Source organism: Lactuca sativa, chromosome 7 (assembly GCF_002870075.4).
Source record: "Lactuca sativa cultivar Salinas chromosome 7, Lsat_Salinas_v11, whole genome shotgun sequence".
Taxonomy (NCBI): domain Eukaryota; kingdom Viridiplantae; phylum Streptophyta; class Magnoliopsida; order Asterales; family Asteraceae; genus Lactuca; species Lactuca sativa.
Window position 1 is genome coordinate 79,357,285 of NC_056629.2, and position 25,044 is coordinate 79,382,328.

Below are 25,044 nucleotides of genomic sequence, written 5' to 3' on the forward strand. Positions count from 1 at the left end.
ACTCATATAGTGAATTCGTAAGAGAGTACTATATGATAGACCACGACGTAACCCTCATCGATCTCACCTATTTGCTTGTTGATATTGAATCAACAATGATTTGACGCACTAGGGAAGCAAACTTGATTGGTAGATCTGCCTTCCAAATCTCCATGGACATAGGTATGGGTGCAAATGAGGCAAGCTACTCGCGAGCTACTCGATATCGTTAAAATCTCGACTCGAAACCGATTTTAAACGAGCCCGAGCCGAGCTCGAGCTTAATATTAAGCTTGTTTATTAAACGAGCTCGAGCTCAAGCCTATGTCACAAAGCTCGATTAGGCTCGCAAGCCTAAACGAGCCTTTATATAATATCATTTATTATTATTTATATATATTAAAATAAAAACATATTAGGGGAATTATGAATTTTGGGTATTAGTAAACGAGCTTTTTAACGAGCTCGAGCCGAGCTTAAGCTTATTTAGGCACACCCGATAAAAAATGAGTTGACCCCGAGCCTGAGCTGAGCTTTTATAACTCTTTACGAGCTCGAGCCGAGCTCAGTAAAAGAAAGCTCGAATCGAGCTGAGCTCGAGCTCGAGCCTCATATAACTTAAACGAGCCCGAGCCGAGCCTGGCCAGGCTCAAGCTTGGCTCAGCTCGTTTGCCCCCTAGACATAGACAATGGCGATGAAAGGCATTTCATGGTCGAAAAGTTTGATCATGTGAAAAAGGCAAAGTCTGAATTAGTTCCATGTGCTATTCCAATAGAGTTAATTTGCTTTTATTTCCAAGAGAATGGGCATTAGAGACGAAGCCGTCCTGCCTACCTGAGAGATCTAAGAGATGAGAGAGTCAAGACGTATGGTTCTACTTTAGGTAAAATCCATTAACAAACTCTATAAGTTCCTATTTTTTTATTCTTGATACATTATCTGATAAGATTACATTTTTGATGTTTTGTAGAATCGAAGAAAAGAAAGGAAGCTTAAAGGAAGAAGCCTGCTGAATCTGACCGTGAAGAAATGGATTTCGATCGCATGGTTTCAAAGATCGGATTTTTTGAGTTGCTACATTAGAGTTAGGATAGATTGCTAAGAAATGAAATAGAATAGTTTTTCATTTGAGTTGCATTGTAAGGACAAATTTTTCCGCAATAAAATAAATTTTGACTTTGTCTTATTTATTTATCTCTACAATAACATGTATGAAAAATTGATGTTTGTGTATTTCTATTATTAGCAATGTTGAAATGGATGTGATTCTTAGTCATGCTATTTATGGTAGTGTGATAATTTTCTAAGTAAGGAAAGATTACTATCGTCCAAGTTTCAATTGGACAGAAGCTTGGAATCGTACAACTTGTATTGTGTGATGTATGGAAATCTTTGTACTTAAGTAATTAAGACTAATTCCTTGTTCACATAAGTATGTGAATCAAGTGAAGAACTAAAGGAACTAGTACACAATGTTGTGTGCTGGTCAAGTCCACCATAAATAATAATAACATTATTCGTCATGATTTACTAAAAGTCTAGTAAATGTGGTTACACTTACAAGATTAAGTGTAATTCTGAATCATTGAAAGGTTTCAATGAATGGCAGAACGGATAAGTAGAATCAATGAAGGTAGAAAGATAAAAAGTTTCTCCAATCAAAGAAAAAGGGAGAGTACTTTTGTATCGTGTTTTATGATCGTCTTAATGATTAAGAACTATATTACAATTCATACTCTAAGGACACCTTAGTGCACTCTTTTGGCTAAGAAGAGGAATCGAGAATTGTGGTAGTGGTTAAGTCAATAAGATGAATCGTACTTCGTTCCAAAATCAAGTATTAGAGTCATACTCCAAGATTTTGACTTGAGTGACATAATCTTAAGTATGAATGTTCTTACACTCGTGCATTTTGGTAAGTGATGATGTCTTGAATAAGACAATGACCAAATAGTACCAAATTGCATGTAGGTTTAGTCTTGATATAGACACACAGCAAATCTAGGATATTTGTTTTGTCAAGAAATGTTTCTTGATAAGAAAATCTAATATGTCAAGAGGTCAGTGGGAGTCTAAAGATCTTGAAAAGTTTCAAGAACAAATCAAGAAGTAAATCTATTAAACACTAGCACATGACTTGAGGTTTGTAACCTATCGTGTTGACAAAAATTTTTTCTATGCCATTCTAGTAAAGTTACTTATGCATATGAGTTCTACGAGTTCTCAATTGACTACATAAGGGGAAACACCTTGTTCAATGAAAGTACATTGACTAGCATATGTGAGTTGCTAAATAACTTGGAAGAAATGGTGGGACCCTTGATAGCAAGAAATTAAGAATGAACAAGTTCTGTCCATAAGAGTTTGGATTTGTCACAAACATGATCTTATGATTATGGTTATGACAAATTTGCATGGATAGGAACACATGCACCATAAAATCTAAGTGTCATAAGGTTTCTCTCCTTCATGAAAATCATTGTGAGGAAATGCTTTCACTAAGAGAGATTTTAAGGAGATAGCGATTATTTAAATTCCATTCCCAAATTCGAATATGATTACGGCATCCCTCTTCATATTTCGAATTGTGAGATTTGGCAATTGGTCTGAACATTTAGGACTTAGTAATATAAGTTCTAAATTAGTTTAGACACACATGTGAGCTGTCTGAGGAAAGGCGTATGAGTTTGAGAAGCTTAGATAAAGGCTTATCGAAGCACATCGTATTGGAAATATGAACTTTGGAAGTCAATAAGTATTGTCTTCTAAAAGTCCAACTGTTTTCTGAATACGTGTCAAAGCTAGTGGGAGTATAAATGTTATGCTGGAATGGATATAATCATCACATTAGTGGGAACATGATTATTATTTTAAGTATTGCAAGTTGGCAATATTAATTATAGAAAAAAAAAAGTTTCACTTTCCAAAGTTGCAGGGGTTGAAAAGTTGTTTTTGCTATAATTAAGGGAGAGGATGTTATACTTTATTTCCGATCTAAAAGCTTAGATCGAGAAATTTTAATTTAATTTAGTCAAAGTAATATTTATTAATTGCATTCTCAAAGTTCGATTATGATTACGACATCCCTTTTCATAGTTCGAATTTTGAGAACACGGCAAATAGAATTATTATGGCAATATTACGGCAAGAAACTGGTAAAGTGTCACGTTTTAACTGCGAATCGTATCCCATATGCTTCGGGTATAGAATCGCTTACATATGTTGTAATATTCGACCGTTCTAAAATTTTCCAGATGCCTAGGGCATTTAGAGGAAAAAAGGGAATAGAACTGGATTTGACTAAAATAATTAAACAACAATTAAGGACAATCTAAGGTTCGCTAATGATAGGTTGCTTGTGGACAGTTGGAAGTATAGTCATAGATGGACCATATTGACATTATGAATACATAAGATTCTATTTCATGAGTTGTCATATGGAAAATATGGAAATGTTTCCTTATTAGGAGTTGGACGTTGAGAATCTATGTCTAGATTAGAAACTTCTATGCAAGAAGGATGTTCGAAGGAATGTACTTTGAATGTGAGACTTTATGACTATGGAATTGTCTTGTAACAATCTCCAATAGAGCACTTTGTAATTTCATTGGCAAAGTCTTGGTGACTTTGCCACTGTGATATTACAAAAGGACTATTGCATAAAATGTTAGAATCTAACATATTCTAATAGTGACAAGAATTTTGTGTTCTTACACTAACGATAAGGGTTAGGAACTGTGAAATGAGCATCATTGAAAATGTGTTCAATTGATCTATTTCAGCAAGTAAGGACCATAGGTAAACATAGTGTGCATGCTTGGAGCATGGGACAACTGTTATTATAATTCGGGTAAGAAGTTGATTACCTGAAACAACAAATAATGAGTAATCAATATGGTGATTAAATAAGTGTTTTATTTATACTCAAAGGTTTGAGGCCGTATAATATTAGTATTATTCTTGTGTTTCACTTTGCATGTTTTGACTTCCCGAATAATAAGATTATTCAAACCCTCCACAGTCGCTCATACTTTGGAAGTAGTTATGAAAGAAGACTGTCATGAATCCGTTTGTAGATTGTCTAAAGTATGTGGACATAGCATAAGTTTGCTGTAGAGTTCATGAGTGCTACTGTAAGATTAGAGTACTGGATTAAACCCACGCTCACTTAGATCGCTTCATGGATTTTATCTCGAGTGATTAGTGAGACGATAATATCTTATATTCTTGAAACCAAGATGTATGAGTTGTATTCTACAGGTCGGTTGCACATTGATAATATGTAAACGCACCAGTAACTTGGTGTTATAAAACATATTGTTGTGTGTGATTTGATGAGTAGGTATAAGCGAGCATTTGAGTCAAAGTTTATCCGTTCCTTTTACCCAAAGTGGGATTAAAGCGATATATGTGGGCCCCTCGATGATTTAGTGATGACACCCCTAAGCGCTTGGCCAAGCCGGGACTAAGTTGATGTGTTCAATTGTAGTCTTCTATCAGTCGTCATAAATCTGAAATCAGGAAACAACATAGATAGAGAGAATGATTAAAATCCATGTTTCAGTCTATGCGATATCTAGAATGGAGGAATATATGATCCTTTATCTAAAAAACACGCTTCTGATAAGATCAAAGTTGACAGCGGCTTTTGAAAGCTACGATTGTTGATCAGGTTCTGAAGTCATGCAAAATAGTTATTAGACTTATCAAAGTGGGAGGCTGTTGGATTAGTGTCTAAGTCCATAACTATTTTGGTATGTACCTAACCTGATTATGAGCATGGTCCTTTTGGGTTGCCTTCACCATAGCAACTTGTAGGATGAATTATGGAGAGATAGGATTAATTATGATTTATTAATATATTATGAGAATAATATATTAAAGGATAAATCATATTGTTTAATTAATATTGGTCAAGAATTAATTGAAAATTAATTTTGTGGTCAAAAGAGATTAATTAAACTTAGGGGAATGGAATTGTAATTATAACGTAATTGCATCTGGGATATGGATCACCTTGGAATATAGGTTGGACGAATTCTATGGGAAGCCCATAAGGAATTCGTCCAAGTGATGTTCTAAAAGGAGTCCATGGGCTGCTTAGGGCTTAAGCAGTCAGATTAGGGTTTCCTAGTTGAAAACCCTAATGGCCTAACTATATAAGGACCCCCTAAGGCCCCCAAAAACGTAGTGAATCAATCCCTTAGGGTTTCTGGACGTTTTTGTGCCTCTCCTTCTCCTCCTTCTTCATCCTTATTGCTTATGGTGTTTGTGACTCCATTAGAGGTGCCACACTTGAGGCACTAAGCTTTCTGAAGCCAATTACAAGAAGGAATAGATTGTTATTGCTACATAACAATCAAAGGTAATATGTAAACCCTAATTTCGATTATGGTATATTAGATCTAGGGTTTATGAGCTTTAGATAACTTGCATGTACAATTAGATAAACCTAGATCCAAAGTTTTAGGGTTTTGCATGTGCACCATATGATTGATGTAGTGCAAATAACCCATCACATGTGACTTAGCATATTCACTTAGCAGTCAATTAACATCACTAAGAGTCCCACAAAGCAAAAAGCAAGCAACATTCATGCAACAGAACATCTAACCAAAATACACTAATCTTGCCATTCTATCCACTTAGGTGGAAAGTATACTGGCATGCAATTCTAAAAGCTCATACAGTCAGGCATATAAAGGCATCTCTCCTATCATGAAATCCTAAGCAAATCCTTAGCCCTAATCTAGCATGCAATTCACATAATCATATCATATATCATAATGAACATGTATTGGTATTTTGGGAACCACTTACTTGAGCTCGGCCGACTGCATGCATCACACACCATTCTTTGATTAGAAATCCATTTTGATAAAACATTTATTTTATGAAAAATTTCACCAAACCCTTAGTTTGAGTCTAGGCATACCCAAGAGAATGCCTGAATCCCTCAAACCAAGGCTTTGATACCAACTTGTAACGACCCGAATTAATAGGATAAAAATTTCATTTTTTATATAACCAAAACACTCACTAACCTTTATGAAAACATTTAGAAGTATTTCACATAAAAACATTTATCAGAGTACATTCCGAAAATCACATATTGTGGAAAATATGGGACTATGCGTTGCGATCAAGTCGGGACCTTCCCTTTCGAACCGGAGGTACCTAAAACCATAAACCATGAACTATAAGCACAAAGCTTCATTATTTCCCTAAAATACCACATACTATACATAACATACGTATCATACATATCAACATGCAATAAAGGTGGTATGTGCCAATCATAGTCTTTCCATTATGCCACAAGCTGTATCATGGTCTTTCCTTGTGAAGCTGGGTTCCAAAACCATGCGTCTTATAGACAAGTTCCAAGAGCCACCTCCTGGTTTTCCATGAAAGCATCACAAAAACAACTAGTATACGATCTACCACTACTTATCTAATTAACAGCCGGAGTCCAAACTCTGGTCTTGCATACAGATTTCTAGGACCCACCTCCTGGTCTTTCAAACAAATGCCAAGGGCCACTACCTAGTCTTCCTAATGTACATAAACCAAATGGGCTGGCATTGGTGCCTTCGACCCATAGGACAGTGAGGAGACTCATATTGACGACTGAACCCACAAATAAACATTTGATTGCCGATCTGCTAGAATCCCCACACTATCAAACAAATAACACCCAATTAGCAATTGGGTTCAATCTAAATCCAACAAACCCAAAATGGGGTAAATTCCATTTACCCCTCACCTAGTTTGGTCAAAGACTAAGGCCCAAACTCCCAATCATAAAGACTCACAACCCAATGATCTTTAAAGCCCACACATGGCCCAATTTTCCAAATTAGGCCCAAACCATTACATGGAACTTACACTAAATCCCATTAACGTTTCCGAAATCCATAACACTTTACCTTAGATGGCCCAACAAAGCCCCAAGCAACCAAGCCCAAAAGATAGCCCAACTCTAAAATGACATTACAAGGCCCAATAAGGCCCAAATATCCAAATTAGGTCCTAATCCATCATGGACCTATCCCGAGAAGGCCCAATATCCTAAATGGCTCAAAATATCCAGTGGTCAACCCTAGTCCACTTCTGGTCAATGGTCAAATGTCCAAAATGTTCAAAAATTCAGAGAAGCTCATCGGATTGAGTATGCCCCGGGTACTCAGTGGGTACGCTCAGCGTACGCCCACAGAGGTCATTATGCCCCGCGTACTGACCCTGACCACAACAAACCAAAATGTCTTAATCCCTTAAGCCCCTACTCTAAACCCTCAAATTTTATTCATATGGATGAAATATCATGTAAAGTTGGCAACTTTAGTCGCATGCATGGCTTAATGGGGATCAAGAGCTCAAAAGAGATTAATAAAAGGTCTTAATACATGCATTAGGTGAATTACACCATAAAGCATGCATCTTTATTCTTAAAGGGCCTCTTAAATGATTAGATCTGCAAGATTAAGCTTTTGAAACAACCCATGCTCATAAGGACCAACCAAGAGGGACTAAAATGACTAAAATAATCCCAAAAGAAGATCTATACCATGAATAAGCAAGATGGAGACTTTATACCTTCAAAGTCAAGAAATGATGATGCAAATACTGGATCTCTAAGCTCCTCTCCAAATAATGAGTCTTCAGCCTTCTCATTCTCTTGAATAAACCACCATAAACACTCTTCCAAGCTTCAACACTCACTTTAAGCACTCTAGGGTTTTGTTTTATGATAAGAGGGGTGAGGCTGACCCAAAATGACCAGAGGAAGGATTATATGCTGCTTATATAGGGTAAAACTTCAAAAATTAGAGTTTGGTGCTGAAGGTAGTATGTCCCGCATACTAGATGACCTTCCAAAACCCTAAACTTAATATGGTCATAACTCCTTCACCCTAAATCCGTTTCCGAAGAACTTAATATCTACAGAGAGGTGAAGAGAAGCCCTACACTTCTAACAACTCACCTTAGCCTTAAAACCTCTTGGTCAAGAACCCAAATTCATAAAGGCCCAAACTGCCAAATTACGATTATACCCTTGGGATCCGCAACACATACGAACACCTGTATTACTTACTCTATAACACCCTCATCCAAAAGGGCCATTTTCCTCCTTTCCTAAGGCCCTAAGTAGGCATGGAAATTGCACCCGACCCGATGGGGAACCAGGTTGACCCGCCCCAATTAGGGATGGGTATTCCCCACAAAAACGGGTACCGAGTATGGGGCTGGGGATCCCCATTATGTAAAAACAGGGGATAGGGTTGGGGCCGAGTATACCAATCCCCAACCCGCCCCACCCCTGCATTGATGAGATTATATATATACATATATATATATATATATATATATATATATATATATATATATATATATATATATATATATATACTGATAATTTATTGATTATGAAATAAGTCCACTAAGAATTAATTGATTTGTATTGGGCCGAGGGTCTATATACCAAATTATGTTCCTAATTCCAAGAGTTCTTAAATCCACACTTTGTTCGACGGTCCGTATACCACATCGTCACTTTTTGTTTTGATGCTTGTTAGACTTTATGATATATGTAACATAATCTGAGTATGGCCTCTATTTTTGATCACTTTAATAAACTTAATTTTTTGCGTCAGTTTAGTTTATTTTTTTGATAGATTGGGGATGGGCCGAGGAAAAACCCAAAATTAAAAGGGGAGGGGATTTGATTCCCCGCATCAGTCAGGGATGGGGATGGGGATGGGGACGAGGTTAGATACTCGGGGATGGGGACAGGGATGGTCAACCCTCCCCATACCCGCCCCATTTCCATCCCTAGACCTAAGCCATATGATAACCAATAATCGAGCTACAACTCGTGAATAATGAAGCGATTTGAAACCGAGTGTTACACCGGGCACTACTGGAATAAAATATTATGTCTTATTTTTGGATTATTATTATTCACATTTTCTTTGGATTTACATGTAGTTCGTATGATTTGAGTGTAAGAACGAAATCAGAGTATGAATTGAATCAAGAACACAAAAAGTAAATATAATTTGTTTAGCTCTTTATTGCTTCTAAAAGAGTACACAATATGGATGAGTAAAGTGTTGTTACAGTTCACAAAAGTTACTCTAGTACATATATTTACCCCTATTTATAAAAGTTAACAGGAGCATAAAAAATACATAAGGGCTAAGACATTGAAGCTTCGAACTCTAAACTCCCCTTATGAAATACATATAAAAAATACATCAAAAAAAACTTCGACACTAAACATGACCAAAGATGCATCGACATCTCACAACACATGTCGAACTCTACATTCTCCCCCTCTGTGAGAATTTTCGAATCCTAAGTCATTAGCATCTTCGTTGCTTGATGAAGTACTCTTCGAAACTCTATGTACGATATGATCATCTTTCGAATCTCAACCTTATCACCACCTGTATTCCTTTTGCAGTTGTTAAGATTAACAAGAAGACTCGTTTACTGTGTATTCGTATATCTCTCAACATCTTCCACTATGAACAAAAACTTTGTGATCATTTGATTTTTGTTCTTCCTAATGAATATAATTCCCAATGGATTAACACATATTACTCCATCTTCGAAATCCTTCATACTCCCTTGAACTCTCAACAATGATTGGGGCACCGTTACTTGTCTTCCTATTGCTAAAGCAAGCTCCACATCAGTCAAGGCTAGATAATCGTATTAATTGTCTATGAATAGCTTGATATGAGCGAAACCTATCAAGAAATCTTCTTTGCTATTCAAATTGAAGTTTTGACACATCAACACTACTTAAGATCTTAGAAACACAGATGAGATCATTGAGATTCATCAAAGGAAAATATGCCACTGAGAAGTCACATGCAACGTTCTTAGCTCGAACCACATGATAACGAAAGTTCTACAACAACTCTTCGAACAACTTATCCTTGGAAACACTGAGAAGTTTAACTATTTTTTAACAAGGACCAGACTTCCTCCTCCTTCTTTCCAAGGACTGTATGAGATCTCAACTTAAGCTTGTAACGTCCAAAAATACGACCCAAAAATTTTCGTTTTTAATAATACTAAAAATCACATCATCGATAACATACCAACAAAACTGTGGAACGAGTATCCCAAAAGATCATAAAAAATGTAACATAACAACTGTATCAAAGCATAACACAGTTCCTAATGAAAAATCTCAGGATAAGAAAAACTGAAGCTGTGGTGTGTGCGATGCTATCATCCCGAGCTCTTCCCCTTACTCGCGGAAGTACTTGAAACCAAAAACTGAAACCGTAAGCACGAAGCTTAGTGAGCTCCCCCAAACTACCACATATCATACCATAATACAGATAATACATACTGGGCCCCGCCCACTGCATCGGGCCCCGCCCGGCATCGAACCAAAGTCCGGAATAAAAAAAATGGACCCCCCACTACATCGGGCCCCGCCCTGCATCGGACCGAAGTCCGAAATAACTTGGGCCCCGCCCACTACATCGGACCCCGCCTGGCATCGGACCGAAGTCCGAAATAAACTCGATATAACATATCATGAACATATAGCATAATCACATTCTGTATAGGGATTGCCCGACAATCCGACATACTACACATCACAAAACATGCATGAATCATGAAGACGTAAAGCATACATACTACTGCATCGGAGCAAGGTCTGGAACTACTGCTAACTAAACGGGCCGACATTATGGCCATATACCCGTTTGTACTGGAAGGAAACTCACCTCGTAGCGCTGGCTGATGAGATGCTAACTCTAAAAGTGGCTGACTACCGCTCCGGAACTGTCCGGCTACAAATTCCAAAAACACTAGATCAGTTACTGGCAAATGCTCTCAGGGTAAAATGACTATTTTACCCCTAGTCAAAGTCAACTCCCTGGTCAAAGTCGACTTCCAATTGATCGGACTCGCCGAGTTAGGGAGCAGACTCGCCGAGTCCCTTCTTTACTAACTCTGACTTTGACTCACCGAGTCCCTTTCCTACTCACTGATTCACCTTGAACCCACAAGTCGAAGAAAACGGGGACTCGCGACTTGACTCGTCAAACGACTCGCCAAGTCCCGTCGTGCAGATTCCATACAATCGAATTCTAAACCATTCCAGAGCATCCAACTCGTAGATCTAAGCCCCTGGGACCATCTGAACACGTAAAGTTGCTAACTTTACGTGTAACTAAGAAGGAATGAAGCTATTTCACTCAAACACTACTTTTCTCGGGAAAACTCATCCGACTCGCCAAGTTGTTCGAACAACTCGTCGAGTCTAAGGCAATCTTCATAGGACTCGCCGAGTTGCTCATCCAACTCGTCGAGTCCACGACCATCTTCATATGACTCGCTGAGTCAAGCTTGCCACTCGCCGAGTCCATTCAGTCCCTTTTCCATACAGACCTAACTTGCGCCATGCAACGGTTCCAAATTACATATCCAAGCTTCTAGGGCATGCTTATCATGTAAAGTTGCAAACTTTACGTGCATGCATGGCTTTAAAGGCTTCAAATGTTAAAACTAAGCTCTTAATGGGGTTCTAAGCTCGAGAGGGACCTCAATCACGATTATGACTGAAACTTTACACTTCTAGAATGCAATGAGGGTCCAGATCTGTGGGTTCCATCAAAAGGAGAGTCCATCTCTCAAGTTTGAATCATAAGAGGCTCCAAAGAAGGCGTAACAAGCATTTACATGGAGGAATACACAAGTTCATAACTTCATTACCTGAATGAGAACAGATGGAAGCTAACTCCTGGATCTCTCTTCTCTTCTATGGACCTTCTTTCCTTCTTTCTCTTCCCAAAACTTCCAAGCTAGCACAAACACACTCAAACTCAACAATGGGGCTAGGGTTTACAGGGGAAATGTTCTGAGAGTGATAGAGGCAAGGTTGGGGGCGTATAAGTGTGTTTAAATAGGGTTCAAACCCTTAAAATTAAGGCTTCACCCAAACAGGCGGACTCACCGAGTCCCAGCTTATGGACTCGTCGAGTAACCAGCTTAAATCGCGTGGCCATCTGTCTCTACTCGATGAGTCAGTCTACAGACTCGTCGAGTACTCCTCAAGAAATGAAAATTCTTTATTTAAATCACATACCAGAATGGGGCGTTACAACTCTCCCCCACTTATCTTAGACTTTGTCCTCGAAGTCTGCTGCTGTATCTGAAAATAACTCTGGATAATGCTCCCTCATCTCCCCCTCATTCTCCCACGTCCAATCTGAACCCCTTCGGTGCTGCCACTGCACCTTCACCAAATGGACCTCCTTGTTCCTCAAGGTTTTTCGATCTAAGATTCCAACTGGTCTCTCGATATATAATTCAGGCTGCTATCAACCTGAATGTCCTCCAAGAGTACAACTGCTGACTCGTCCACCAAACACTTTCTCAACTGGGAAACATGGAAAGTGTTGTGGATCTGGCTAAGCTCCGTCGGAAGATCCAACCGATAAGCAACCCGACCCACCCGGTCAGAACCATAAAAGGACCAATGAACCTAGGGCCCAGCTTGCCCTTCTACCGGAATCTGATAACACCCTTCCATGGTGATACCTTCAGGTGGACCATATCGCCCACCTGAAACTCTAAGTCTGAACGCCTCCTGTCGGCGTAACTCTTTTGTCGACTTTGCGCAGTCTGCAATCTGCTACGGACCTGCTGGATCAACTCTGTGGTCTTAAGCACCACCTCGGTGCTCCCGATGACTCGCTGACCGACCTCGCCCCAAGAAATTGGGGTCCTACACTTTCTCCCGTAGAGCATCTCGAAGGGAGGACTGTCAATGATGGCGTGGTAACTGTTGTTATACGAAAATTCCGCTAATGGAAGATACATATCCCAACTGCCACCGGAATCTAAAACACATGCCCGAAGCATATCCTTGAGATTCTGAATCGTCCGCTTGCTCTGTCCGTCCATCTGAGGGTGGAACACAGTACTGAAATGGAGACGAGTACCCATCTAGTCATGGAACCGCTTCTAGAATCTAGAAGTAAAACGGACGTCTCGGTCTGACACTACCGAAATAGGCACTCCATGCCATGCCACCACCTCGCGCACATAGATATCGGCTAGCTTTTCAACCAATATGCTCTCTTGGATCGGTATAAAATGGGCACTCTTCGTCCACCAATCCACAATAACCCAAATCGAATCCACCCCACGTGCAGTCTTGGGAAGCTTACTGATAAAATCCATAGTGATGTCCTCCCATTTCCATACAGGAATGTCTAACGGCTGCATCTTGCCGTGGGGTCTCTGGTGCTCTGTCTTGACCTTCCTGCAGGTCAGCCATCTCTCCACATACCAAGCGACATCCCGCTTCATGCAGGGCCACCAATAGTCGGGTCGAAGATCTCTATACATCTTTGTTGCCCCTGGGTGGCTGGAAAATCGAGACTTATGGGCCTTGTCCATCAACACCTGTTGTACTCTGCCCAAGTATGGTACCCACACTCTCCCATGAAGAGTCAAAAACCCCCGACTATCATAATCAAAGGAAGCTACTCGTCCCACGATCCTCTCACACTTCTGTCTCTCCTCCTTGAGGCCCTCGACCTGTGCCTCCCTGATCTGTTCCAACAATGGAGTAATCACTGTCATTCTCAGGCATATATCCCTAATCGGGGCCGCTGCCGCCTCGCGGCTCAGAGCGTCTGGCACTACGTTGGCCTTCCCGGGTGATAAAGGATCTCACGCTCGTAGTCCTTCACCACGTCTAACCACTACCGCTGCCTCATGTTCAGATTCGGCTGGTCCATGAGGTACCTCAGACTCTTGTGATCCGTGTAAATGGTACAACAGACCCCATAAAGGTAATGTATCCAAATCTTGAGGGCAAACACCACTTCCCCCAACTCTAAATCATGCGTCGGATAATTAGCCTCGTGAGGCTTCAACTGTCTAGAGGCATAAGCTATCACATGCCCTCGCTGCATCAACACTGCTCCTATCCCTGTGATCGAAGCATCACAATAGACTACAAAATCATCCACTCCTTCTGGTAGGGTAAGAATTGGTGCCTCGCACAATCGTTGTCTGAGGGTCTCAAATGCTGCCTACTGCTCAGGCCCCCAACGAAACACCATCGACTTCCTAGTCAGTCGGGTAAGTGGAACTGCTATTTTGAAGAAGTCATGGATGAATCTCTTGTAGTACCCTGCCAATCCTAGGAAGCTCTAAATCTCTGATGGAGACCTCGGGACTTCCCACTGCATCACGACCTCGATCTTGGCCGGATCCACTAGAATACCCTCCTGGTTGACGAGGTGACCAAGGAACTGCACCTTGCGCAAACAGATGTCGCACTTGGAGAACTTCGCAAAAAGTCTCTCCCTCCTCAGTGTCTCCAACACTTCTCTCAAGTGCTCCTCGTGTTGCACCTGAGTCTTGGAGTAAACCAAGATGTCATCAATGAATACTATCACAGACCGATCCAACATCGGCCTGCATATGCGGTTCATGAGATCCATGAATGCGGCTGGAGCGTTGGTGAGCCCAAAAAGGCATCACCACGAACTCATAATGACCATAACGGGTCCTGAAAACTGTCTTATGAACATCCTCACCCCTGACCCGCATCTGATGATAACCGGAGCACAGATCAATCTTGGAAAACCAAGACGCTCCCTGAAGCTGATCTAACAAGTCATCTATCCTCGGGAGTGGGTAACGGTTCTTCACCGTTACCTTATTCAACTCCCGGTAATCAATGCACATACGGTGCGACCCATCCTTCTACTTCACAAACAGGATCGAGGCTCCCCATGACGAACTACGCGGTCTGATGTAACCCTTGTCTAGCAGCTCCTGCAGCTGTATAGACAACTCCTGCATCTCTGGAGGATCCAACCGATACGGTGCCTTGGCCATCGGAGCCGCACCAGGAACTAGATCAATCCTGAACTCAACTTGTCTCTCCGGAGGTATCCCAGGCAAATCCTCCAGGAATACGTCTGGGTAGTCTTGCACAACCGTTACATCGTCAATTGTCACCTTGCCCTTCTCCTGGGCATCTAATAAGTAGGCGACGAATCCTGTGCAACCCTGCTGGAAGTAGCGTCTCGCTCTCGCTGCTGAGAAAAGAATCAGTCTGTGTTGTGGCCTCTCGCCCTGAATCACTAACTCTCCCCCAATGCGGGTGTGGACCCTCACTAGCTGTAGCTCTCAATCAATCACCGCCCCATTGGGGCTCAACCAATCCATACCCAATATAACCTTATTCCCTCGCAGGGGAATAAGAACCAAATCCACTGAAAACTGCTCATCAAATAGCTGCAGCGAACAAGCCCTATGTACTCTCGCGACGCTGACGGTCCTGTCATCAGCTATCTCAACCTCAAGTGGACAATCCAGCTCCCCCGGAGCTCTGCTAAACCTCTTGCTGAGCGCAAGCGAAACAATTGATCGGTTAGCCCCCGAATCAAACAATACTGTAGCTAGAATGTCGTTCACTAAGAACGACCCTATACACAAATACATATATAATATTAGAAACAATCAATGATAAATGCGGAGATAAAAGGAAATACATACCCATCACCACGTCAGGAGTCACTCGCGCCTCCTTTACTGTCATCTGAAAAGCTCTACTCTTTGTCACTGGCGCCTCGGCCCGGCCCTGACGACCATCCGTAATCCTCAAGGTAGCAGGGGCAGGTACCGACACCTTCCCTGCTGCGGCTAAGCTCGGACACTGGGACTTTTTATGTCCCCTATGATTGCAATGAAAGCAAATCAGATCTGATGTTGTGGTGGTGGTAGTAGCAGCTGTATAGTCTCTACTCATATGCCCAGTCCGGCCGCACTTAAAGCAGTCGGGGCTCCCTGCCTGGCACACCCCATCGCGCACTCTCCCACATTTTCCACATTGACTATAGCTCTGCTGTCCCCTGGACCTATGATCTTACACCTTGGGCTTTTTGCCCGAACTCCCAGTGCCAGATACTGCATCTGGCTTCCTCTTCTTCTCCATCTCTAGATCAATCTCTTTCTCATGAGCCCTAGCAATCATGTCATCCAGCATTTTACAGCTGGACCGGCTCACAAACGGGCGGATATCACTCCGTAACATCTCATGATAACGGGCCTTCTTCATTTCCTCATCAGCTGCATACTGAGGAACGAGAAGAGCCCTCTCCCTGAACTTGGCGGTAATCTCCGTCATTGTCTATGTAGTCTGGGTGAGATCCTGAAACTCCCTGGCTAACTGTTGCACCTCAATAACTGGTGCAAACTCGGCTCTGAACCTGGTAGTAAAATCAGCCCAGGTCATCACCTCCAGTGATGCGTCATCCCCAATGACATGTCCAATCTCCTCCCACTAATCCCGTGCCCTGTCCTTCAGAAGACAGGATGCTAGTCTGACCTTGTCCCCCTTGGGACACCTGCTGGTGCGGAAAGCATTGGCGACATCCGCTGACCACCTGGTACTCGCTATGGGGCCCCGAGCCCCGTGATAGTCCGAAGCTCCACAAGTTCTGAACTTCCTGAAGATGAGCGTGCACGACCCGATCATGGTTGTCACCTCGGCACGAAAGGTGCTCAAACCTCTCATCTATCAGCTTCAAAATACCCTCCATGATCGAACAAAGATCACATGAGTCTGCTCGAGTATGATACGAGTAATCTCTGAAGAGAGAAATTCCCTAGTCTGATCATCCAAATGCTCGGCTCCCAAGCTTGGTCCTGATCCCTCACCGGCACCTGAACTGTCGACTGCTGGTCTCGGGCGCAAAACCACCATTCTGAAACACATAACAACAATTTCAGAAATACTGATATACCTCGAAGGATCACTATTACTACAAGCTTCCTGGTTTCACCTTGGCCTTCCTTGATTCAAGTACAGATCCTCGGCTTCCAGTAGTATGGGCCCCTACTACCTTCCACATCTATATGTACCTTCCCCAAGAACTGCCTCGACTTCACCAAGTCCCTTCTACTACTGCTGCTGATCTCATGCTAATCTCATCCTAGGCTAGCCCTAGGGTGATCACCAACCCATTCTCCGCCATCAGCTGCATAAGAAGTCCCCACTTTCTTCCCGTAGCCAGCTCGCGAGTACTATTACATATCACTCAAACTAGATAATTCTTCGAATGAGGGATCCTACTCTATAACGGTTGGACTCAAACGAGAGCTGCGAAATAGAGCTAGACCTAACCTTCTGAAATTATTTAGTCCTTGTGATATGTAACTTAACATATTCGTTTACTAGTTAGTGAAAGACAACTAGAACTCTTAAGAGCACAAAGCAAGCAGCACTTGGGCATTGAGTACATAATCATGCATATACTACTCTGTCTGTCATCCTGATTAATTTGCACTAGCATACAATGCTAAGTTCACACTATCAGGCATAACCCAATCCAGGCTATCCTATTACTGTCTACTCAATACTAGCATGCAATTCTCAGAAAGCTGAAACACATCTAGCAGGCACATAAAGCATCCTCCTAGATCCTCAGTCCTATTCTAGCATGTTGTTCTAATGAAACTGAAACTGATAATCATAACATAAGCTTGTATGGGTAATTTGGGAGTACTAACTTGAGCTCGGCTGATCGCATACACCACACCCTTTTTTTTAAGAAAACTCTTTTTCTTTCTAAGTTCTTTTTCAAAATTTCTTTTTTGAAAACGTTTCTCTTTTAAAAAAATCTTTCACTGTTTCCTTAGATTGAGTTCAGACACACTCGAGAGTATGCCTGAATCTCTCAAACCAAGGCTCTGATACCAACTTGTAATGTCCAAAAAAACGACCCAAAAATTTTTGTTTTTAATAATACTAAAAATCACATCATCGATAACATACCAACAAAACTGTGGAACAAGTATCCCAAAAGATCCTAACAAATGTAACATAACAACTGTATCAAAACATATCACAGTTCCTAATGAAAACTCCCAGGATAAGAAAAACTGAAGCTGTGGTGTGTGCGATGCTATCATCCCGAGCTCTTCCCCTTACTCGCGGAAGTACCTAAAACCAAAAACTGAAACCATAAGCACGAAGCTTAGTGAGCTCCCCCAAACTACCACATATCATACCACTGCATCGGGCCCCGCCCGGCATCGAACCGAACTCCCGAATAACTTAGGCCCCACCGACTACATCGGGCCCCGCTCGGCATCGGACCGAAGTCCAAAATAACTTGGACCCCGTCCACTACATCGTGCCCCGCCTGGCATCGGACCGAAGTCTGGAATAAACTAGATATAACATATCATGAACATATAGCATAATCACATTTTGTATCGGGCTTGCCCGACATACTGCACATAACAAATCATGCATGAATCACGAAGACATAAAGCATACATACTACTGCATCGGAACAAGGTCCGAAACTACTGCTAACTAAACGGGCCGACATTGTGGCCATATACCCGTTTATACTGGAAGGCAACTCACCTTGTAGTGTTGGCTGCTGAGATGCTATCTCTACTAGTGGCTGACTGCCGCTCCGGAACTGTCCGGCTACAAATTCCAAAAACACTAGATCAGTTACTGAAAAATGCTCTCAGGGTAAAATGACTATTTTTGTCACACCCCCAAACCAAGGATGGCGGAAATGTCCAGGGGTGGAGGACTTCATGTACAGTATCACAACAACGTGTATAATAGTGCTCAAAGTAAATACAACCATCATAAATATAATTGAAAAAGTTACATCAAAGTGTATGTTTACATGTTTCAAAATCAATTACAATATGATGACAAAAATAAATTGTTGACGGTTTATCGTCCCATCCTCAAAGCGCTGAAATTTTCCTGTTTCACTGATTTCCTGAGAATACAAGTAGTTTTGAAAAAGAGTGTCAACAATTAAGTTGGTGAGTTCATAAGAGTTTTGTTTGGAGTAGAAACCATTTTCCTTCTTAAAATCGATGAGGTTTGAATTCCAGAAAATCCAATATTTTCTTAATTAAGTGTAAACAGAGTAATCCTATACGATGCAATGATGAATTCTAGATTTACCCGTAGATTTCCCCTATAATTGTCCAGACTATATAAGTTATATAAGATTTAGGTTAGATAAAACGTCGAATGTAATGGGTCCGCCCTAGGTCCACAACCAAACAAGGAACAGGAGATGAGGCGGGCACCACCAATTCCAAGTCAATCCAGACTAAATTCTTGTATGACTCAAGCATATACGCTCAACGATTATAGTTGAAGTCTAACCATACAAAAATCTATTGTGAATATAACCTATACATATCATAGTTCACCAGGGAGTAATAGAGATTAGTGAACCTGAACTATGCATATGAATAGCTTATCAAAGTGATGGTGATGGTGAGTGTAACCTATACATATCATAGTTCACCGAGGAGTAATAGAGATTAGTGAACCTGAACTATGCATATGAATAGCTTATCAAAGTGATGGTGATGGTGAGTGTAACCTATACATATCATAGTTCACCGGGGAGTAATAGAGATTAGTGAACCTGAACTATGCATATGGATAGCCTATCGAAATGATGATGAATTCCTTTCTTGTAATTAAGTTCCTAGAGTAGATGAAACATAAACTATACCTATTATAGTTTATTACTTTGTTTGTAATGTGTATTTACCATAACTATACCAATTATAACTGTCGAGTTCGTTTGTGGGGGTATAATGGCTTAACTATACTTATTATAGTTTATCTTAATCGTCCATAGCGGCAATAACTCTTTTGTAAGTGTAAGACCTTTAATATTGTGTTTGTTATATGAATGACCCTAAACTATACCTATTATAGTTTAACGATTGATTTCGTGGGAATGAGCATAGGCTTTGCTTGTCATAATTTATCAATATTTATATTTTAATGAATATAGCCTCGTAATATCGTATTATATATATATATATATATATATATATATATATATATATATATATATATATATATATATATATATATATATATATATATATATATATATATATATATATATATATTTGTCATACTTGTGAAGATGTAAATCCATGTGTTTTTTTTTGATGTATGTCTATGTAGGAATACAAAATTTGTCATATATTGCAACTACACAAAATCAACTAACGATGTATACCTTGCTCGACATGTTACAAGGTGAAATGAAATTTATTGTGTTTTTCTGTTAATAACCTTTTCTGTAACTGATATTGGAAAAATTGTAGAAAAATCATAAAATGTCCAAATCAGGTTCTGTAACTTCTGAGAGTTTGGAAAAATGAGTCTAGTTTGTTCATAATTTTTATTATAATTTTTAATGATCCCTAACTTGGGTGAAAAAGTCCATAATCACAGACTGGTCCGGATTGATGTTTGAAATGATAGGCGGTTTTGTAAAAATCACCATAAATTGTAGAAAAATCGTATGGAGATGTGCAAGTAGTCATTTTAAAGCTAAGAAGTGGAACTACATGCACCTAAAACAGTTTTGAAAACAAAAATATTTAAGATGTCCAAAACAGTCCGTGAATGGAGTGAAACTTTTCTGATAAAAGCTGTTAGAAAGTTTTAGTTATGTTCTAAGCATTTTAACTTGTATTCCCCCCCCTAAAAACTTGAGAAAACGTGAAAATGTAGGGGTATGAACTCACCTTGTGTGATTTTAGTAGATAAGTGTTGAAGAAGAGAAGTGTTCAACCCAAGAACACTAGAAGAACCGTTGAAGATTCGAAGCTCTAACACAAATATAATGGAGTTTGTGTAAGATATCCATGATTTGAGTGGAAATAATTGAGGTAATCATAAAGGAAATGGATTATGCTTACCAATGATGGAGGAAACTCTCAAGATCAGCCCTTGAATCTCGGGTTTCTAGAGAGAGAAAGTGAGAGAGAAAGGAGTTTGATCTTCTTGTGAAATGAGAACAAATGAAAGAAAATGAGGAGAGAGGATGATTATCCAGCTCTCAAAGGCATGGGGATGGCTTGTGAGGGAGGTAAAAAGTACAAGGTATGGTGGGGAGGAGTGTGGGTTGATCATGGAGTGGGTATGGGGTTGCTTGTGTCATAAAATAAGGTAAAGTCAACACTCTTCTTTTTGTACTTTACCAACTCCTTTTTAATAAGATTTTATCCTTAAAATGTAATTAAATCATTAATTTAGGGGCCTTATATTTAAAAATAAAGTTTTGGGTGAAAATCCCATGTTAAAATAATTAAAAATGGGTTTAAAACGCAAAAATATGCAAAAACGGGCGAAAAATGCAATTTCCAGCAAGTTTCTTCGGACCTAGGCTGAGGCTCGGTCCCTAGGCCGAAGTCTGGTCAGGCGGCGCTTGGGTTCGGACGCGGGTGGCTAGTCTCGGAAGCGAAGGCGCGAGCCGGAGGGAAGAAACGAAGCGAAACTGGTCCGAGGCTCGGTCCGAAGTGAAGGCGAGAAGCGAAAGCGGGTTCGGTCCGAGGCAGGCTATCCGACGCGAAGGTAGAGTTCGGTCCGAAGGGTGGCTAGAACCGAAGGAACTGTAGTGAACAGTAGTGAACAGTACCTTCGGTTCGGATCTCCCTTCTACCCGAGGTTCGGTTCGGACCTTTCTTCTTAGCAGCCTTCGGTTCGGATCTCCTTCATGGTCGGATTCGGCTCGGATGAACAGTAACTTCGGTCCAGCACATGAACAGTACTTTCGGTTCGGACCCTCATGAATAGTGCTTTCGGTTCGGTTCATGAATAGTACTTTCGGTTCAGAGGGTTCGTTTCCTTAAGTCCGTTTTTCGCGTAGACTTCCGTTCTTGGGCTATTTTCGCCAAATTCGAGGGTCAGGATGCCCCGAGTGATTATAGAAAGTTGGGAGAGATTTCGAGAGAGATTTGAGAGAGATTCCTCGTTCTCAGAGAGATTTGGGAGAGATTTGACGTACTTGGAGAGATTTCGCATACGAAGAGATACGTGAGAGAGATTTCACATACTTGGAGAGATTTGGGAGAGATTTGACATACTTGGAGAGATTTCACATACAAAGAGATATGTGGGAGAGATTTCACATACTTAGAGAGATTTGGGAGAGATTTGACATACTTGGAGAGATTTCACATACAAAGAGATATGTGGGAGAGATTTCACATACTTAGAGAGATTTGGGAGAGATTTCACATACTTAGAGATATGTGGGAGAGGTTTCACATACTTAGAGATATGTGGGAGAGGTTTCACATACTTAGAGATATGTGGGAGAGGTTTCACATACTTAGAGATATGTGGGAGAGGTTTCACATACTTAGAGATATGTGGGAGAGGTTTCACATACTTAGAGATATGTGGGAGAGGTTTCACATACTTAGAGATATTTGGGAGAGGTTTCACATACTTAGAGGTATGTGGGAGAGGTTTCACCTACTTAGAGATATGTGGGAGAGATTTCATTGGTGACCCTTTTTGAGTGTTCGGTTACGCACTGCAAGGTCCTTAAACCCAGTTAAGCCTTGATTAGGGATCTTGCATACTCCCGATGAGTATGTAACATTGTCGTATCGGTTTGGCTTTCTACGTACCACCGTTTCAGGTTAAGGAGATTTAGGTGAACGCACTTTTCGATTTATGATCTCTCATTAGAATAGAGAGTTGTTTAGAAGTTATATAACGTAAACTCTAGTACTCACGGCAAATTGGGTTGACCGGTTTGACTTGTTGACTTTTAGTTGACTTTGACTTGACCGAAAGTTGACGGTTGTCACATCATCCCCCCGTTAGAGGGAATTTCGTCCCGAAATTTGAATTTAGGCAAGGAGTTTGAAAATGACTAAGGTCGGCTCTACATTATTTTGGTTCTGACTAAGAGACGAGTTATCATACATGAAAATTTAGCTTATACACATTATGATATAACCAATACTGGGCGGATAGTAAAATGTGTGATTCTATTTCAGTTTCACATCCCAACGAGGAAAAGAAACTAAGTCAGAATTCTCACATTTTATTATCTACCAGGTATTTGTTATATATAACTGGGGAATGTACAAGCGAGGAAATCATAACAAATAACTTAGTAATTCTTCTTAACGAATTAGAGTTCCTAGTCAGGGCTAACATTGAACCTAGATGTATTTTAACCGCTCTCCTATAAAGTAGAAGCATGTTCTCGAAAGTTTGACCTACATCCCTATGATGCAGTCCCGTTGCGGAGTCGAAGCAATTCCTAGAATTGTCTTATGACGGCCCTGGGAATTTCCTATTATTTATGCTCTCAGTTTAATCCTTGGCATTACTACTATGCATGCTTTAATTGATGCTAGACTTAATTAAATAAAGAAATTTGGAATTTAGTCGTCGATGTTAGAAACACGTACTAATATTTGTGGGCAGTTCCGGGGTGGCCTCTCCTTCGGTGATCGCAAGTACCCTTCCACCACCACTGGCATCCCTTGCTCTTGGGCAGTTCCTTTTAAAGTGGCCTGTTTCCCCACATTTGTAACAGGCTGGGCTTACTCCAGAGCCGGGGAACTGGTTGATGGGTCGTATCGGTGCCTTACAGAAACGGGTAGTGTGCCCTTTTCTATTGCAGTTCTTACAATACAATTCTCTACAAGCCCCAGTGTGATGGAAGCTACACTTGTTACATTTCGGAAGGGTTCCAGCGTATTGCTTTATGGGAGTGGGTGTGGTGAGGGTTGTGGCAGCATGAATCGCGACAATTGGCGTGGTTGTCGAAGTGTCACGGCTGGCTCGATGGTCGATGAGTTGTTGTGCCAACTCCTTGGCGCTGTCGAAGGTAGTTGGTCTTGAGGCCAATACACTATCATGAATCTGGGATGATAGCCCCCAAAGGTATCGTTCTATCTTCCTCTCCTCTGGGGTGACCATTGCAGGACAGAGGAGTGCTAGGTCATTGAATCGGGCAGTATAAGCTTCAAGATCCATTCCCGACATTTTGAGGTTCCAGAGTTCCTCTTCTAGTTTTTGCACTTCGCCTCTTGGGCAATACTCCTTTAGCATTAAAACTTTTAGATCCTCCCAGCTTATAGAGTTAGCCACTGCAGGAGTAAGTGACTTAACTCGGCTATTCCACCAAGTAAGAGCTTTTCTTGTAAAAGTGAATGCCGCATACTTGACTTTGCTCGTTTCGGGACAAGCGCAGATTTCAAAGACTGCTTCGGTCCTTTCAAACCATTGCATCAGCGCGATGACGCCCCCGCTTCCGTCGAAAGAATCAGGTTTGCCATTTGTGAAGTCTTTGTAAGAACACTCCTTAGTGCGTCCTGTGCTGTCCCCCTGATTCGAGTTAGTATTTCCGGATCCGAAGCCGCCGGATCCATTTGTACCCATTTGCGACATTGCTGCCGCCACTGCTGCTGTTACGGCAGCTTGAAACATTATGGGATCAAACTGCGGAGGGGGCGGTGCTGTGCTCCCGGAGGGTCTGGACTTTTTCTTTGGCGGCATAGTCCTGTCATAAGTTGGTAGAGACGTACAAACGATAAGTTTTTGATAATAGTGACAAGTCAGAAGTTATCAAGCCAGACTTGCCTGTATCATGATCTGTCTTAAAAGTATTTTGTATGTATTTTGCAACAAAGTCCTCGTGAATGAATTTTAGTGGTGGTGACTCAAATGCAACTAGTGATTTGTTTCGCCTGATCCCTTTCTAAAATTACTTAATATATATTAAGAATTTCTTAGAGTTACCATATGTATATTGTTTGTAGTATAGGGTTCGAGGATAATAGGTCTACATCTCATTAACGTAAGGAAGATTTTGGACAATGCTACGGTTCCCTTGAATAGTGTAGTCTCCGGATTCTGAAGGATTCGAATGTCTCCACTTAACAACCTAGGTCGGTCGTGTTCTTCTTTCCAGGTTTCCAAGCACTCTACCCAAGGAGGCGTTGGGCCTTGAATAACCGGACGAGGGTTAGGATTTGGAACAAGGGCCATCAGGGTAGGTTTTCCACTTCAGGGTTGGGGTCAGGACCATCAGTAAAGCCTTCAGCTTGGTGACCATCCAAAGGGATTCGGTACTCATTCTATGGCTCCTCTCTGAGCCATTCAGTATTGCCGTGGTTAAGGTAGTACGGGTCGTCATGGAGAAGAAACTCAGCCATAATATCTTTGCGAGAAATGG